This window comes from Rhinoderma darwinii, chromosome 8 (assembly GCF_050947455.1).
Source record: "Rhinoderma darwinii isolate aRhiDar2 chromosome 8, aRhiDar2.hap1, whole genome shotgun sequence".
Lineage (NCBI taxonomy): Eukaryota > Metazoa > Chordata > Amphibia > Anura > Rhinodermatidae > Rhinoderma > Rhinoderma darwinii.
In genome coordinates, this window is record NC_134694.1 from 5,594,439 (window position 1) to 5,612,111 (window position 17,673).

The following is a 17,673-nucleotide window of genomic DNA, read 5'->3' on the forward strand; positions in this document are numbered from 1 at the left end:
CCAATACCCCAGATATTCCGAGCATTGTATGGACTGATGACATCACTGTCTTTATTATATATGGTGGTAATAAACTACAGGTTGTGGTTTCCGGATTATTTTTCCCCTCTGGATTATCTGCCAGTAACTATGTCAGCAGATTGTGTAAGGCCAGGCGGTGGCCCTTGCCCTCCTAATGTATACTCTGGACTATGCTATCTGCACTGCACTCTGCTACATCCTGTACAAACCATTACAGAGAGATTCAGGTCCACAACCAAATATTTAATAAATTACACTCCATTGTGACTGCTCTGGTATATATAGATGATGGAGAGTATGTCAAGTCTTCTGCAACCAGTAATAAGCTAACAAATTAATTGTATTGGTTATTACTCACCTGCCGTTTTATGTATACAGCTCCTATGCAAATCTATAGGGTCAGACTATTATGTGTAGTCTGACCCTGCAGTCATGCGTTACTCCCTTTCATCTCTCCCCTGCTTCTACTGTCTCTAGGTTACCAATAAGAGGAGGGAGCGGAGTAACAAATGACTGCAGAATCAGACTACACAGTGTTTGTTTGTAGTCTGTAACCATGGAGACACACAAATCTGCCTAGGAGCTGTGTACACAAAATGGTAAGAGATTTTTACAAAGTTTTTTTTTACATTTTAGATGCATTGGGGGCATCAAGGTTTGTAATGAACCTTAAACTATTAAACATTTCAAGATCTCTGCTTGCTGTCATTAAGTAGGAACATTCTTGTTTACATCCAGATGCTGAACTAAACCTGCTCACATCTGAGGATTTTTTTTCAGTGTAGATAATCCTCTGTGGGCTGAACACAGCAGCTGATAGCCCTTACCTATACTGATACATTGTAATAAGCTCATCAGCTGTGTAAGCAGGACAAGATCAAGAATGCCTTCCAACTGTCCTGTTTTTTGCCGGATTGTCCAGCGAAACAGATGGGGCTTATACATATACAAACGTGAATCTGGAAGGTTTTGTGGATGTTCACCAGTGGGTTGGGGGAGGGGGCGTTACATGTTACGGGAATGGGGATTCAGATATTGGGAGTTATGCATCACAAACACACACATTGAGGAATATATGAGGTTTGGGGGATCCTCTGTGGTGACCCTTCATGGACTGTTTGTACTGTCAGGTAATATAGCAGTACAGGCTGGGCGGAGGCGTTCTGCATAATTGGCGCAATCTGACGTAAGTATGTCCTGATTATTCAGGTATTATTTACATACTGTATATCTCTATGGAAACCATTCTCTGATGTGTATAATAGTAACAATAACATATTTTACATCCATGTATTCTCGATCTATTGTATGTGTATTGTATGCAGTGATTTATGCTGAAATGTTAATTCTTTTTATAGCGGGGCACGAGTTCAGGCAATGGGATTTTACTCTTTGGATAATATCCCCATGATCAGTAACACTGCCGGAACGAAAATTTATTTTTTGCAAGCTGTTAAACAGTTAAATCTACCAATTCTTTATTAACAACGCCACTTTTAGACCAAATTTAAAGGGTAGTTGCACTAATGTTCCCAAATTGTAAAAGTTGTAGAATTTTTCTCCCCATTTACCTTGAGGAGTCTTCTAATTCTTAGTGACGCCCCATTCTAATGTTATCCCCTTTCAAACATTAGAATTTTTATCTTTATTATATCTCATATGGTGGCGCTGTTGCATTAGTCTCTATGAAAATTGATGCTGGTCAATGATGGTACTGCAAGTGAATTTTGTTTTGACATTTGGACAGAAGTATTGTGAAGCTCTATGGCCCCTACGCAAAATCTATAAAAGCCTGGAAGGGATGGACCAAACATTCACAGGCAATCTTTGTCCTGAGGTGGCTTGTACATTTGAAACAGATCTCCATAAAAGGCTTCAGGTGAAATTTGAGAGTAGTAGTTTGTAGTCAGAGGTTGTCAGAGCCGACTCCGCTGCTTAACCTGGCTTCACTGTGTCCGGGGTAATCAAATAGACATTTATGTCTTGTCAATGAGGTGGACTCCTCGTCTTCTGCTTGGGCGGTTAAGAGATCACTAGCAATGATGTTTGTAAGGACTACAGGTCCCAGCATGACCTTTCCATCTACTATTGGTGCAGCATGCCAGGACTTGTGTTGTAAACAGCTGCAGTAGGTTCCACGGAACAATATGAACCCCTCAGATTTTTACCATCAGCCATAAAAAGAAAATGGGAGAAGAAGCAGAAACAAAATCCAGCGCTGAGGGTAAGGGCGGATTCACACGAACGTGAATTGCGTCTGTGCAGGCCGCGGGGTATTCACGCGGCTGGCATGGACCAATAGAAGTATATGGGGCAGTATAGACAGTCCGTGCTTTTTGCGCAGCGTTTGTCCGCTGCGTAAAAAGCGCGACATGTTCAATATCTCGGCGTTTTTTGCGCATCACGCACCCATTGAAGTCAATGGGTGCGTGAAAACCACTTCCGTGCGAACTGCCTGTTTCGCGCACCAGCTGTCAAAAGGATGAATTTAAACAGAAAAGCACCACGTGCTTTTCTGTTTACAAACATCCAAACGGAGTGTCATAATGATGGCGGCTGCGCGAAAATCACGCAGCCGCGCATTCTATGATGCTGCCTCACAGAGCTGTCAAGTGGCTTTTGCGCAGGCAAAACGCTGCGTGTTTTGCGTGCGCAAAAACGCCACGTTCGTCAGAATCAGCCCTAAGTAAAAGGAACTTCTGCTCCAATTTTATTAATAATATAACAAATTTAAAAGAACTTGAAAGAGTAGTTCAGAGTACAGAGATGGGTGGAGGGTGAAGGATCAAAAATTGCCTTGGTTAATTGTTCCTACGCGTTTCTGACAGGTCTCGTGTCCTTATTCATGGCATGCAACGGCTGCACAGTAAAGGCTCTGTCCACATGTGCGTCAGAGGCTTCATTAGGAGCCTCCGTCACAGATTTTGACATTATTGTCGGTCAAAATAGCGCAGCATACAGCACTGTTTAGTCTGGCAAAACGACAGACACAATTACGAAATCCGACGGAACCCATTAACCCGTTAGTGACCGCCCCATAGTGTTTCTACGTCGGTCACTAACGGGCCTTATTCCGATGCCATAGACTTTTTACGTCGCTGCATCGGAATAAGTAAATAGAGCAGGGAGCTGTCAAATCTCCCTGCTCTCAGCTGCCAGACGGAGCTGAGGGCTGGGGGCGTCCCTGCCCAACCAGGTGAGATCAATATTAGTATCAATCTCACCCGTTTAACCCCTCAGATGCGGTGCCGAGTGTCTGTGTTTCCGATGACAGCCTGAGGCCTAATAAAGGCCCCCAGGTCTGCCTGTCGTGAATGCCTGCTAGATCATGCCGCAGGCATGACCTAGCAGATGCCTGTCCATTTTACACAGACAGGCATAATACACTGCAATACAGAAGTATTGCAGTGTATTATAAATTCGATCGGATTATCGCATAGTGAAGTCCCCTAGAGGGACTAGTAAAAAAGTAGAAAAATGAAGAAAAAAAAGTGAAAAACCCACATTTCCCCCTTAGATAATGCTTTATTATTAACAAAGAAAATAAAGTAAAAAAGTTACACATATTTGGTATCGCCGCGTCCGTAACGACCCCGACTATAAACTTATTACATCATTTAACCCGCACGGTGAACGTCGTAAAAAATAAAATAAAAAAACATGCAAAAATTGCTGTTTTCTTTGAATCCAGCCTTAAAAAAAATGTGATAAAAAGTGATCAAAAAGTCGCATCTACTCCAAAATGGTACCGATAAAAACTACAAGTCGTCCCACAAAAAAAAAAAGCCCTCATACAACCGCATCGGCGAAAAAATAAAAACGTTACGGCTCTTCAAATATGGAGACACGAAAACAAATAATTTTTAGAAAAAAAAGTGTTTTTACTGTGTAAAAGTAGTAAAACATACAAAATATATACAAATTTTGTATCGTTGCAATCGCAACAACCCGCTGAATAAAGTTATTGTGTTATTTATACCACACGGTAAACGGCGTAGATTTAGGATGCAAAAAAGAGTGGCAAAATGTTTGGGGTTTTTTTCTATCCCCCCCTCAAAAAAAGTTAATAAAAGTTAATCAATAAATAAAATGTACCTCAAAGTGGTGCTATTAAAAAAATACAACTTGTCCCGCAAAAAACAAGACCTTACACAGCTATGTCGACGCAAAAATAAAAAAAGTTATAGCTCTTGGAATGCGACGATGGAAAAACGTAAAAAATGGCTTGGTCATTAAGGTTTAAAATAGGCTGGTCATTAAGGAGTTAAAGACAATGGGTTTGTTGGTGTTTGTCATGTGACCCTCCGGTATTTTCGTTGTTCTTCTCCTATGACGTAACAGAATAATGGAAATATGAGTACAGATATGAACAGAGCCTGAGCCACAATTTGGGTATTATGTTTTTTGGTTGCAGTTACCCTTTAGTGCAGGGGTCAGGAACCTTTTTGGCTAAGAGAGCCGTAAACGCCACATATTTTGAAATATAATTCCGCGAGAGCCGTACAATATGTTTAAAGGGCCATTGACAGATCAATCGCTCCAATGTTCACTTAGTACAGCAAGGAATGCTCCTCCCTGCTGTATAAAGCCACAACTGGACTGAAACAATGGTAATTAGCAGTAAAAAAATTAAATAAATAACTTACATTGTGAGCTTGCGATGCATGACATCAGTCCAGCAGTCTGGCTTCTTCTTTTTCCTGCGCATGACTGGAAGCTGGCATTCTTCCCACCTGATGTTGAGAGAATGCCAGCTTTGAGGCATTCGCAGAAGAAAGAAGCTGGAATGTTGGACATGTCACACAACGCATTGTCAGTTATGTCAATTATCTATTTTATTATTTTACAGCGAATTATTGTTTAGGTCCAGCGGTGGCTTAGTGCAGCAGAGAGGAACACTCCTTTGTGTACTAAGTGACCGCTGGAGCAATTGTATCTGTCAGTGGCCCTTTTAAAAGTGTTGGTCTTACAGAAAATGAACAAAAAAGAGAGGCTCAGACCCATAGGGAACTAAAGCATTTACTACTTAAAGTGGTACATACAAGCAGGCACACCCAGCGTAATAAATAATTGAACTTTATTAAATAGTCTCACTGTACATAAAGTGCACACATTGACTTGTATTTAATTTTAAAGAACAACAAATCTCCGAACTCTTTTTTTTATAACATAATAACGTTTTAATGCTGTTGCTAACCAACGACGAATAGAATACTTCCTACCGTTAACGTCCAAGGGAGACACAAGGGAGGAGGCAGATGCCGCTTCACTAGGGGAAGCAGGTGCGTGCTTGCAGACGGCGCGGCTATGCAGGGAGTTATGGGAAATGTAGTCCATGCTCCCTGCCGCTCACCACTGCCGCCAATGCTTATCAGGCCATCAAAGAACTACCAATATCAGCGTGCACCGCGGCCTGATGGAGCGCGGTGCACGGGCTGATGGAGCGCGGTGCATGCATCCTTCCCATAGACAGGTAGGAGCCCTGTCTGCGAGCCAGATACGGCCATCAAAAGAGCCATATCTGGCTCGCGAGCCATAGGTTCCCGACCCCTGCTTTAGTGGAAACATTGCTTGGTGCTATATTGATAGTAGACTCAATGGCAAAAGAGCTTGACATCCCAGCCCCCCCCCCCTCCGGCACAGAGTAGTATTTCTCATGCTGGTATCTTAAAGGTCCTGTCACCTCTGTCAGCTCTCCTGTGTGGTGCAGTATAGAGGATCTGTCAGCTTTCCTGTGTGGTGTAGTATAGAGGAGCAGTCAGCTCTCCTGTGTGGTGTAGTATAGAGGATCTGTCAGTTCTCCTGTGTGGTGTAGTTTAGAGAAGATGTCAGCTCTCCTGTGTGGTGTAGTATATAGGATCTGTCAGCTCTCCTGTGTGGTGTAGTATAGAGGATCTGTCAGCTCTCCTGTGTGGTGCAGTATAGAGGAGCAGTCAGCTCTCCCGTGTGGTGTAGTATAGAGGATCTGTCAGCTCTCCTGTGTGGTGTAGTATAGAGGATCTGTCAGCTCTCCTGTGTGGTGTAGTATAGAGGATCTGTCAGTTCTCCTGTGTGGTGTAGTATATAGGAGCTGTCAGCTCTCCTGTGTGGTGTAGTATAGAGGATCTGTCAGCTCTCCTGTGTGGTGTAGTATAGAGGAGCTGTCAGCTCTCCTGTGTGGTGTAGTATAGAGGATCTGTCAGCTCTCCTGTGTGGTGTAGTATAGAGGATCTGTCAGCTTTCCTGTGTGGTGTAGTATAGAGGAGCAGTCAGCTCTCCTGTGTGGTGTAGTATAGAGGATCTGTCAGCTCTCCTGTGTGGTGTAGTATAGAGGAGATGTCAGCTCTCCTGTGTGGTGTAGTATAGTGGAGCTGTCGGCTCTCCTGTGTGGTGTAGTATATAGGAGCTGTCAGTTCTCCTGTGTGGTGTAGTATAGAGGATCTGTCCCCTCTCCTGTGTGGTGTAGTATAGAGGAGCTGTCCGTTCTCCTGTGTGGTGTAGTATAAAGGAGCTGTCAGTTCTCCTGTGTGGTGTAGTATACAGGAGCTGTCAGCTCTCCTGTGTGGTGTGGTGTAGTATAGTAGAGAGGATCTGTCAGCTCTCCTGTGTGGTGTAGTAGAGAGGATCTGTCAGCTCTCCTGTGTGGTGTAGTATAGAGGATCTGTCAGCTTTCCTGTGTGGTGTAGTATAGAGGATCTGTCAGCTCTCCTGTGTGGTGTAGTATAGAGCAGATGTCAGCTCTCCTGTGTGGTGTAGTATAGTGGAGCTGTCGGCTCTCCTGTGTGGTGTAGTATATAGGAGCTGTCAGCTCTCCTGTGTGGTGTAGTATAGAGGATCTGTCCGGTCTCCTGTGTGGTGTAGTATAGAGGATCTGTCAGTTCTCCTGTGTGGTGTAGTATAGAGGAGCAGTCAGCTCTCCTGTGTGGTGTAGTATAGAGGATCTGTCAGCTCTCCTGTGTGGTGTAGTATAGAGGAGATGTCAGCTCTCCTGTGTGGTGTAGTATAGTGGAGATGTTAGTTCTCCTGTGTGGTGTAGTATAGAGGATCTGTCAGTTCTCCTGTGTGGTGTAGTATAGAGGAGCAGTCAGCTCTCCTGTGTGGTGTAGTATAGAGGATCTGTCAGCTCTCCTGTGTGGTGTAGTATAGAGGAGATGTCAGCTCTCCTGTGTGGTGTAGTATAGTGGAGATGTTAGTTCTCCTGTGTGGTGTAGTATAGAGGATCTGTCAGTTCTCCTGTGTGGTGTAGTATAGAGGAGCTGTCAGCTCTCCTGTGTGGTGTAGTATAGGGGAGCTGTCAGTTCTCCTCCTGTGTGGTGTAGTATAGAGGAGCTGTCGGCTCTCCTGTGTGGTGTAGTATAGAGATGTCAGCTCTCCTGTGTGGTGTAGTATAGAAGATCTGTCAGCTCTCCTGTGTGGTGTAGTATAGAGGATCTGTCAGTTCTCCTGTGTGGTGTAGTATATAGGAGCTGTCAGCTCTCCTGTGTGGTGTAGTATAGAGGATCTGTCAGCTCTCCTGTGTGGTGTAGTATAGAGGAGCTGTCCCCTCTCCTGTGTGGTGTAGTATAGAGGAGCTGTCAGTTCTCCTGTGTGGTGTAGTATAGAGGAGCTGTCGGCTCTCCTGTGTGGTGTAGTATAGAGATGTCAGCTCTCCTGTGTGGTGTAGTATAGAAGATCTGTCAGCTCTCCTGTGTGGTGTAGTATAGAGGAGATGTCAGTTCTCCTGTGTGGTGTAGTATAGAGGAGCTGTCAGCTCTCCTGTGTGGTGTAGTATAGAGGAGCTGTCAGTTCTCCTGTGTGGTGTAGTATAGAGGAGCTGTCAGTTCTCCTGTGTGGTGTAGTATAGATGATTTGTCAGATCTCCTGTGTGGTGAAGTATAGAGGAGCTGTCAGCTCTCCTGTGTGGTGTAGTATAGATGATTTGTCGGCTCTCCTGTGTGGTGTAGTATAGAGGATCTGTCAGCTCTCCTGTGTGGTGTAGTATAGGGGAGCTGTCAGTTCTCCTGTGTGGTGTAGTATAGAGGAGCTGTCAGCTCTCCTGTGTGGTGTAGTATAGAGGAGCTGTCAGCTCTCCTGTGTGGTGTAGTATAGAGGAGCTGTCAGCTCTCCCGTGTGGTGTAGTATAGAGGATCTGTCAGCTCTCCTGTGTGGTGTAGTATAGAGATGTCAGTTCTCCTGTGTTGTGTAGTATAGAGGAGCTGTCAGCTCTCCTGTGTGGTGTAGTATAGAGGAGCTGTCAGTTCTCCTGTGTGGTGTAGTATAGAGGAGCTGTCGGCTCTCCTGTGTGGTGTAGTATAGAGATGTCAGCTCTCCTGTGTGGTGTAGTATAGAAGATCTGTCAGCTCTCCTGTGTGGTGTAGTATAGAGGAGATGTCAGTTCTCCTGTGTGGTGTAGTATAGAGGAGCTGTCAGCTCTCCTGTGTGGTGTAGTATAGAGGAGCTGTCAGTTCTCCTGTGTGGTGTAGTATAGAGGAGCTGTCAGTTCTCCTGTGTGGTGTAGTATAGATGATTTGTCAGATCTCCTGTGTGGTGAAGTATAGAGGAGCTGTCAGCTCTCCTGTGTGGTGTAGTATAGATGATTTGTCGGCTCTCCTGTGTGGTGTAGTATAGAGGATCTGTCAGCTCTCCTGTGTGGTGTAGTATAGGGGAGCTGTCAGTTCTCCTGTGTGGTGTAGTATAGAGGAGCTGTCAGCTCTCCTGTGTGGTGTAGTATAGAGGAGCTGTCAGCTCTCCTGTGTGGTGTAGTATAGAGGAGCTGTCAGCTCTCCCGTGTGGTGTAGTATAGAGGATCTGTCAGCTCTCCTGTGTGGTGTAGTATAGAGATGTCAATTCTCCTGTGTTGTGTAGTATAGAGGAGCTGTCAGCTCTCCTGTGTGGTGTAGTATAGAGGATCTGTCAGCTCTCCTGTGTGGTGTAGTATAGAGGAGATGTCAGTTCTCCTGTGTGGTGTAGTATAGAGGATCTGTCAGTTCTCCTGTGTGGTGTAGTATAGAGGAGCTGTCAGCTCTCCTGTGTGGTGTAGTATAGAGGAGCTGTCCCCTCTCCTGTGTGGTGTAGTATAGAGGAGCTGTCAGTTCTCCTGTGTGGTGTAGTATAGAGGAGCTGTCGACTCTCCTGTGTGGTGTAGTATAGAGATGTCAGCTTTCCTGAGTGGTGTAGTATAGAGGATCTGTCAGTTCTCCTGTGTGGTGTAGTATAGAGGAGCTGTCAGTTCTCCTGTGTGGTGTAGTATAGAGGAGCTGTCAGTTCTCCTGTGTGGTGTAGTATAGAGGAGCTGTCAGCTCTGCTGTGTGGTGTAGTATAGAGGATCTGTCAGCTCTCCTGTGTGGTGTAGTATAGAGGATCTGTCAGCTCTCCTGTGTGGCGTAGTATAGAGGAGCTGTCCCCTCTCCTGTGTGGTGTAGTATAGAGGAGCTGTCAGTTCTCCTGTGTGGTGTAGTATAGAGGAGCTGTCAGCTCTCCTGTGTGGTGTAGTATAGAGGATCTGTCAGCTCTCCTGTGTGGTGTAGTATAGAGGATCTGTCAGTTCTCCTGTGTGGTGTAGTATATAGGAGCTGTCAGCTCTCCTGTGTGGTGTAGTATAGAGGATCTGTCAGCTCTCCTGTGTGGTGTAGTATAGAGGAGCTGTCAGCTCTCCTGTGTGGTGTAGTATAGAGGATCTGTCAGCTCTCCTGTGTGGTGTAGTATAGAGGATCTGTCAGCTTTCCTGTGTGGTGTAGTATAGAGGAGCAGTCAGCTCTCCTGTGTGGTGTAGTATAGAGGATCTGTCAGCTCTCCTGTGTGGTGTAGTATAGAGGAGATGTCAGCTCTCCTGTGTGGTGTAGTATAGTGGAGCTGTCGGCTCTCCTGTGTGGTGTAGTATATAGGAGCTGTCAGCTCTCCTGTGTGGTGTAGTATAGAGGATATGTCCCCTCTCCTGTGTGGTGTAGTATAGAGGAGCTGTCCGTTCTCCTGTGTGGTGTAGTATAAAGGAGCTGTCAGTTCTCCTGTGTGGTGTAGTATAGAGGAGCTGTCAGCTCTCCTGTGTGGTGTAGTATAGTAGAGAGGATCTGTCAGCTCTCCTTTGTGGTGTAGTAGAGAGGATCTGTCAGCTCTCCTGTGTGGTGTAGTACAGAGGATCTGTCAGCTTTCCTGTGTGGTGTAGTATAGAGGAGCAGTCAGCTCTCCTGTGTGGTGTAGTATAGAGGATCTGTCAGCTCTCCTGTGTGGTGTAGTATAGAGCAGATGTCAGCTCTCCTGTGTGGTGTAGTATAGTGGAGCTGTCGGCTCTCCTGTGTGGTGTAGTATATAGGAGCTGTCAGCTCTCCTGTGTGGTGTAGTATAGAGGATCTGTCCCCTCTCCTGTGTGGTGTAGTATAGAGGATCTGTCAGTTCTCCTGTGTGGTGTAGTATAGAGGAGCAGTCAGCTCTCCTGTGTGGTGTAGTATAGAGGATCTGTCAGCTCTCCTGTGTGGTGTAGTATAGAGGAGATGTCAGCTCTCCTGTGTGGTGTAGTATAGTGGAGATGTTAGTTCTCCTGTGTGGTGTAGTATAGAGGATCTGTCAGTTCTCCTGTGTGGTGTAGTATAGAGGAGCTGTCAGCTCTCCTGTGTGGTGTAGTATAGAGGAGCTGTCAGTTCTCCTCCTGTGTGGTGTAGTATAGAGGAGCTGTCGGCTCTCCTGTGTGGTGTAGTATAGAGATGTCAGCTCTCCTGTGTGGTGTAGTATAGAAGATCTGTCAGCTCTCCTGTGTGGTGTAGTATAGAGGATCTGTCAGTTCTCCTGTGTGGTGTAGTATATAGGAGCTGTCAGCTCTCCTGTGTGGTGTAGTATAGAGGATCTGTCAGCTCTCCTGTGTGGTGTAGTATAGAGGAGCTGTCCCCTCTCCTGTGTGGTGTAGTATAGAGATGTCAGCTCTCCTGTGTGGTGTAGTATAGAAGATCTGTCAGCTCTCCTGTGTGGTGTAGTATAGAGGAGATGTCAGTTCTCCTGTGTGGTGTAGTATAGAGGAGCTGTCAGCTCTCCTGTGTGGTGTAGTATAGAGGAGCTGTCAGTTCTCCTGTGTGGTGTAGTATAGAGGAGCTGTCAGTTCTCCTGTGTGGTGTAGTATAGATGATTTGTCAGATCTCCTGTGTGGTGTAGTATAGAGGAGCTGTCAGCTCTCCTGTGTGGTGTAGTATAGAAGATCTGTCAGCTCTCCTGTGTGGTGTAGTATAGAGGAGCTGTCAGTTCTCCTGTGTGGTGTAGTATAGAGGAGCTGTCAGCTCTCCTGTGTGGTGTAGTATAGAGATGTCAGCTCTGCTGTGTGGTGTAGTATAGAGGAGCTATCAGCTCTCCTGTGTGGTGTAGTATAGAGGATCTGTCAGCTCTCCTGTGTGGTGTAGTATAGAGGATCTGTCGGCTCTCCTGTGTGGTGTAGTATAGAGGATCTGTCAGCTCTCCTGTGTGGTGTAGTATAGGGGAGCTGTCAGTTCTCCTGTGTGGTGTAGTATAGAGGAGCTGTCAGCTCTCCTGTGTAGTGTAGTATAGAGGAGCTGTCAGCTCTCCTGTGTGGTGTAGTATAGAGGAGCTGTCAGCTCTCCCGTGTGGTGTAGTATAGAGGAGCTGTCAGCTCTCCTGTGTGGTGTAGTATAGAGGAGCTGCCCACTCTCCTGTGTGGTGTAGTATAGAGGAGCTGTCAGTTCTCCTGTGTGGTGTAGTATAGAGGAGCTGTCGGCTCTCCTGTGTGGTGTAGTATAGAGATGTCAGCTCTCCTGTGTGGTGTAGTATAGAGGATCTGTCAGCTCTCCTGTGTGGTGTAGTATAGAGATGTCAGTTCTCCTGTGTCGTGTAGTATAGAGGAGCTGTCAGCTCTCCTGTGTGGTGTAGTATAGAGGATCTGTCAGCTCTCCTGTGTGGTGTAGTATAGAGGAGATGTCAGTTCTCCTGTGTGGTGTAGTATAGAGGATCTGTCAGTTCTCCTGTGTGGTGTAGTATAGAGGAGCTGTCAGTTCTCCTGTGTGGTGTAGTATAGAGGAGCTGTCGACTCTCCTGTGTGGTGTAGTATAGAGATGTCCGCTTTCCTGAGTGGTGTAGTATAGAGGATCTGTCAGTTCTCCTGTGTGGTGTAGTATAGAGGAGCTGTCAGTTCTCCTGTGTGGTGTAGTATAGAGGAGCTGTCCCCTCTCCTGTGTGGTGTAGTATAGAGGAGCTGTCAGCTCTCCTGTGTGGTGTAGTATAGAGGAGCTGTCCCCTCTCCTGTGTGGTGTAGTATAGAGGATCTGTCAGCTCTCCTGTGTGGTGTAGTATAGAGGAGCTGTGCCCTCTCCTGTGTGGTGTAGTATAGAGGAGCTGTCAGCTCTCCTGTGTGGTGTAGTATAGAGGAGCTGTCAGCTCTCCTGTGTGGTGTAGTATAGAGGAGCTGTCAGCTCTCCTGTGTGGTGTACTATAGAGGAGCTGTCAGCTCTCCTGTGTGGTGTAGTATAGAGGAGCTGTCCGCTCTCCTGTGTGGTGTAGTATAGAGAAGATGTCAGCTCTCCTGTGTGGTGTAGTATAGAGGATCTGTCAGTTCTCCTGTGTGGTGTAGTATAGAGGAGCTGTCAGCTCTCCTGTGTGGTGTAGTATAGAGGATCTGTCAGCTCTCCTGTGTGGTGTAGTATAGAGGAGATGTCAGTTCTCCTGTGTGGTGTAGTATAGAGGATCTGTCAGTTCTCCTGTGTGGTGTAGTATAGAGGAGCTGTCAGCTTTCCTGAGTGGTGTAGTATAGAGGATCTGTCAGTTCTCCTGTGTGGTGTAGTATAGAGGAGCTGTCAGTTCTCCTGTGTGGTGTAGTATAGAGGAGCTGTCCCCTCTCCTGTGTGGTGTAGTATAGAGGAGCTGTCAGCTCTCCTGTGTGGTGTAGTATAGAGGAGCTGTCCCCTCTCCTGTGTGGTGTAGTATAGAGGATCTGTCAGCTCTCCTGTGTGGTGTAGTATAGAGGAGCTGTGCCCTCTCCTGTGTGGTGTAGTATAGAGGAGCTGTCAGCTCTCCTGTGTGGTGTAGTATAGAGGAGCTGTCAGCTCTCCTGTGTGGTGTAGTATAGAGGAGCTGTCAGCTCTCCTGTGTGGTGTACTATAGAGGAGCTGTCAGCTCTCCTGTGTGGTGTAGTATAGAGGAGCTGTCCGCTCTCCTGTGTGGTGTAGTATAGAGAAGATGTCAGCTCTCCTGTGTGGTGTAGTATAGAGGATCTGTCAGTTCTCCTGTGTGGTGTAGTATAGAGGAGCTGTCAGCTCTCCTGTGTGGTGTAGTATAGAGGAGCTGTCAGCTCTCCTGTGTGGTGTAGTATAGAGGAGCTGTCAGCTCTCCTGTGTGGTGTAGTATAGAGGAGCTGTCAGCTCTCCTGTGTGGTGTAGTATAGAGAAGATGTCAGCTCTCCTGTGTGGTGTAGTATAGAGGAGCTGTCAGCTCTCCTGTGTGGTGTAGTATAGAGGAGCTGTCAGCTCTCCTGTGTGGTGTAGTATAGAGGAGCTGTCAGCTCTCCTGTGTGGTGTAGTATAGAGAAGATGTCAGCTCTCCTGTGTGGTGTAGTATAGAGGATCTGTCAGTTCTCCTGTGTGGTGTAGTATAGAGGAGCTGTCAGCTCTCCTGTGTGGTGTAGTATAGAGGAGCTGTCCCCTCTCCTGTGTGGTGTAGTATAGAGGATCTGTCAGCTCTCCTGTGTGGTGTAGTATAGAGGATCTGTCCCCTCTCCTGTGTGGTGTAGTATAGAGGATCTGTCAGCTCTCCTGTGTGGTGTAGTATAGAGGATCTGTCAGCTCTCCTGTGTGGTGTAGTATAGAGGATCTGTCAGCTCTCCTGTGTGGTGTAGTATAGAGGAGCTGTCCGTTCTCCTGTGTGGTGTAATATAGAGGAGAGGTCAGCTTTCCTTTGTGGTGTAGTATAGAGGAGCTGTCAGTTCTGCTGTGTGGTGTAGTATAGAGGATGTGTCAGTTCTCCTGTGTGGTGTAGTATAGAGGAGCTGTCAGTTCTCCTGTGTGGTGTAGTATAGAGGAGCTGTCAGTTCTCCTGTGTGGTGTAGTATAGAGGATCTGTCCGCTCTCCTGTGTGGTGTAGTATAGAGGAGCTGTCAGTTCTCCTGTGTGGTGTAGTATAGAGGAGCTGTCAGTTCTCCTGTGTGGTATAGTATAGAGGAGCTGTCAGCTCTGCTGTGTGGTGTAGTATAGAGGAGCTGTCAGCTCTCCTGTGTGGTGTAGTATAGAGGATCTGTCAGCTCTCCTGTGTGGTGTAGTATAGAGGATCTGTCAGCTCTCCTGTGTGGTGTAGTATAGAGGATCTGTCAGCTCTCCTGTGTGGTGTAGTATAGAGGAGCTGTCCGTTCTCCTGTGTGGTGTAATATAGAGGAGAGGTCAGCTTTCCTGTGTGGTGTAGTATAGAGGAGCTGTCAGTTCTGCTGTGTGGTGTAGTATAGAGGAGCTGTCCGTTCTCCTGTGTGGTGTAATATAGAGGAGAGGTCAGCTCTCCTGTGTGGTGTAGTATAGAGGCGCTGTCAGTTCTCCTGTGTGGTGTAGTATAGAGGAGCTGTCAGCTCTCCTGTGTGGTGTAGTATAGATGAGCAGTCAGCTGTCCTGTGTGGTGTAGTATAGAGGAGCTGTCCGCTCTCCTGTGTGGTGTAGTATAGAGGATCTGTCAGCTCTGGTGTGTGGTGTAGTATAGAGGAGCTGTCAGTTCTCCTGTGTGGTGTAGTATAGAGGAGCTGTCAGCTCTCCTGTGTGGTGTAGTATAGAGGAGCTGTCAGTTCTCCTGTGTGGTGTAGTATAGAGGATCTGTCAGCTCTCCTGTGTGGTGTAGTATAGAGGAGCTGTCAGCTCTCGTGTGTGGTGTAGTATAGAGGAGCTGTCAGCTCTCCTGTGTGGTGTAGTATAGAGGATCTGTCAGTTCTCCTGTGTGGTGTAGTATAGAGGATCTGTCAGCTCTCCTGTGTGGTGTAGTATAGAGGATCTGTCAGTTCTCCTGTGTGGTGTAGTATAGAGGATCTGTCAGCTCTCCTGTGTGGTGTAGTATAGAGGAGCTGTCAGCTCTCGTGTGTGGTGTAGTATAGAGGAGCTGTCAGCTCTCCTGTGTGGTGTAGTATAGAGGATCTGTCAGCTCTCCTGTGTGGTGTAGTATAGAGGAGCTGTCCCCTCTCCTGTGTGGTGTAGTATAGAGGAGCTGTCAGCTCTCCTGTGTGGTGTAGTATAGAGGAGCTGTCAGCTCTCCTGTGTGGTGTAGTATAGAGGAGCTGTCAGCTCTCCTGTGTGGTGTAGTATAGAGGAGCTGTCAGCTCTCCTGTGTGGTGTAGTATAGAGGAGCTGTCAGTTCTGCTGTGTGGTGTAGTATAGAGGAGCTGTCAGTTCTGCTGTGTGGTGTAGTACAAAGGACCTTTTGCCTCTTCTGACATGTTTGAGTTAGTAGATAGTGGTATTTCCCATGATATAATTCTGAATCATTTAGAACTCTTTGTTGTGCATTCCTCTGCTATTCCTCCTGGAAATATGTGAATAAACTGTTAATAGGTGTGACTATGTTAATAATTAAAAGGTTGTGCACCTGCTTTGTCTGACACTGTAATGTCCGGTTTGCAAAAGAAATGAAACTACGTAGTTCTCAATTTAGTCACACATTGCCATTAACACCACCAGTACAGACACCTGTGGTCCCAGCACAAGGACACATTTACGTATATCTGGTTCTGGGAAAGTTGGGTGACAACCAATATGGCCGGACATTTTCTAGTTATCACATCCAGTGTCACCATAAAAGTAGGCAACCTGCCCTTCTGGACTTATGGGAAGCTGATCGACAACCGGTGGGAGCCATCATGGCGGCTCAGCTCTCCCAGAAATAGATAGAAATAAGAAACATCTGAGCAGGATTTGTAACGAATTGACAGAAGAGAAGACTCCAGTATTTGTGATCACTGGCAGGGATGTCCTATGAGCAGGTTTACTGCTCTCTGGTGTCTGTTTAGGGGGTTTTCCGGGTACATGTGATGGAGCTGACACTTTCTGTACATTGTTATTAGGGAGACGTCATAGATGTTTGTCTTTCTAATGAGATTAGTGACCACGGCGGCAGAAGTGACGGCCTTTATCAATCAACGTTAGTATCCTAGGGACCAGAACCTAAGTGTGAGGCTCCCGGCAGCCGCCATGATTAATGCTCCAGTAACTGATGGCTGAAGAAACAAAGGGAGCGCCATTGTGTACAACAAGACAAAAGAGAGTCCGTGCAAAGGTCAAAGGGCGACTCCCGCTCCATATACATGTCCCATAGCAACACAGGGTACAATTCTCAGGACTCTGAAGGGGATGAGACCCAGAAAAAATAGGTCAAAATGATACACTGACACTTGGGGTGCAGGATAATGATACACTGACACTTGGGGTACAGGATATTAATACACTGACACTTGGGGGACAGGATAATGACATACTGACACTTGGGTGATAGGACAATGACACACTGACACTTGGGGGACAGGACAATGACATACTGACACTTGGGGTACAGGATAATGATACACTGACACTTGGGGGACAGGATAATGATACACTGACACTTGGGGTACAGAATAATGATACACTGACACTTGGGGTACAGGATAATGATACACTGACACTTGGGGACAGGATAATGATAATGACACTTGGGGACAGGATAATGATACACTGACACTTGGGGACAGGATAATGATAATGACACTTGGGGACAGGATAATGATAATGACACTTGGGGACAGGATAATGACAATGACACTTGGGGGACAGGATAATGATAATGACACTTGGGGGACAGGATAATGACACACTGACACTTGGGGGACAGGATAATGACACACTGACACTTATGGCACAGGACAATGATACACTGACACTTGGGGGACAGGATAATAATAGTGACACTTGGGGACAGGATAATGATAATGACACTTGGGGGACAGGATAATGATAATTAAACTGACACTTGGGGGACAGGATAATGATACACTGACACTTGGGGGACAGGATAATGATACACTGACACTTGGGGGACAGGATAATGATAATTATACTGACACTTGGGGGAACGGATAATGCCACAGTGAGAAGGAACGTTCCTGTCCTCGTTGCTCCTGATATTACGCAGTTCTTCCCGCCAGTAATGTACACATGGTGAGTGCCCGGTTTGCCCTGTGGCACGTGTTCCTCCTCATATACACATGGTGCCAGTAGTGTCTACTTGCTGAGCTATGTCAGGAATGTGGGTGGTTGTGGGTGCTCTTGGCTTTCGTACATTGCAGGAACATCAATAGTGTAACATAATAACATTGTCCTCTGTTGTTTGTAGCGATACCGACATTACGTCACTGCACATTCCTCAGGCCGGGCATTGCCCAACACTGTAACCTCACTGTACATGGCAGAGGAGCGTGGACACTCGAGCCGTGGGATCCTGGTGGGGGAACCTATCCTACAAGCTGGGACTACGACATGACCTGGTGAGCTCCACATATAATTATATATATATATATATAGCGCAGTGATCTTCCACAGCAGCACAGAGACTTACAGCAATGCCCCTTAGCTTGGAGATTGTGAATGGAGATGGTTATTTTCGTTCTTATGAATGTTTTGTGCTGTTTGGACACAATTACCTTGAAGATTTCACAGGTTTGAAGTCAGTTTTGTAAAAGGGATAAAGTAAACAGTAGTGAGGGGGGCG

The 17,673-nt window shown here is 46.4% G+C and overlaps 1 protein-coding gene across 5 annotated transcripts in view; it reads left to right on the forward strand.

Moving 5' to 3' along the window:
• LOC142658562 (dual specificity testis-specific protein kinase 2-like) overlaps positions 1–17,673 on the forward strand; it is a 77,193-nt gene that overhangs the window by 20,870 nt on the left and 38,650 nt on the right. For 2 of the 5 annotated variants that reach the window (XM_075834133.1, XM_075834132.1), the window contains exon 1: positions 17,350–17,449. The exons of 2 other annotated variants lie outside the window; for them this stretch is intronic. The gene's annotated coding sequence lies outside the window, so the exon portion shown is untranslated. Of the gene's footprint in view, positions 1–597; positions 621–17,349; positions 17,450–17,673 lie in introns of those variants that run through there. One more of the 5 variants, XM_075834131.1, reaches the window with a different exon arrangement.